The sequence below is a fragment of the Apaloderma vittatum genome, unplaced genomic scaffold (assembly GCF_000703405.1).
Source record: "Apaloderma vittatum isolate BGI_N311 unplaced genomic scaffold, ASM70340v1 scaffold27931, whole genome shotgun sequence".
NCBI classification, from domain to species: Eukaryota; Metazoa; Chordata; class Aves; order Trogoniformes; family Trogonidae; genus Apaloderma; species Apaloderma vittatum.
Genome location: NW_009698909.1, coordinates 437 through 1238, shown reverse-complemented (window position 1 = coordinate 1238; position 802 = coordinate 437). Strand labels below are relative to the sequence as shown.

Sequence of the window (802 nt, the reverse complement as noted above, 5' to 3'; positions counted from 1 at the left end):
CCGGCAGCAGCTGACCCCGTCCACCTGCTCGCGCCCTCCTCCCGCGGGTTGCTCCTCTGCAAGATCTAGGGGACGCGGGGAAAGAACGCGGCGGAGAGAGAAGCCGTCGAGAGCGGCGGAAGAGGGCTTGGGACACACCGTGCTCGGGACCACTGACAGGGCTGCGCGGCTCGGAGTCCAGAATGCCGTGATGCGCTCGGATTTGCTGTTTTTTTACGCTAACGGGGAGCGGGGAGGGACCTGCCTGGAGCCTTTTGCTGGGGAAAGAAAAACAAGAACAAAAAAATCCCGAATTAAAAAAAACCCAGGATGCTAATAATCTTGAGCCGCCTGTGCTTTCGATGTGACTTCACTCTGCTAAAGGCGCAGAAGAAAACGGAAGAAGCAGCACCTGTCCAGAACACGCTGCTGCTGTGCCTTTGGAGGGAACACCTACACCATTCGTTTATTGTTAAAACTGCCTGTCCCCAACGTGTACGTCCTTGTAAGCAGGGTCCGGAGTGCTTTTACGTAAACGTGAGGGTTGTGCTTTGCTGAGGGACACACAGCACTCATTTGCTTACCGCCACTGACCCTTCCCAGAGTCTTAGATAAAACTGTCAGGGGACTTTCACACCATCGTTGCCCCCCCGAGAGCAACCTAGGTCAGCCAAAAATCAAACCACAACATCAGCTCTTTTATTGAAAAAGTGGGTGGCTCTTAAAAGAGCCTTTGGGTCAAGCAGGTCTGGCACTGGGCACAGGCACAAGCTTACTTGGAGCTGGTGTATTTGGTGACAGCCTTGGTGCCCTCGGACACGGC

General features: G+C 54.6%; 1 pseudogene; it reads right to left on the bottom strand.

The window, feature by feature from the left end:
- Positions 1-751: 751 nt before the first annotated feature.
- LOC104280523 overlaps positions 752-802 on the bottom strand; it is a 406-nt pseudogene continuing 355 nt past the window's right edge.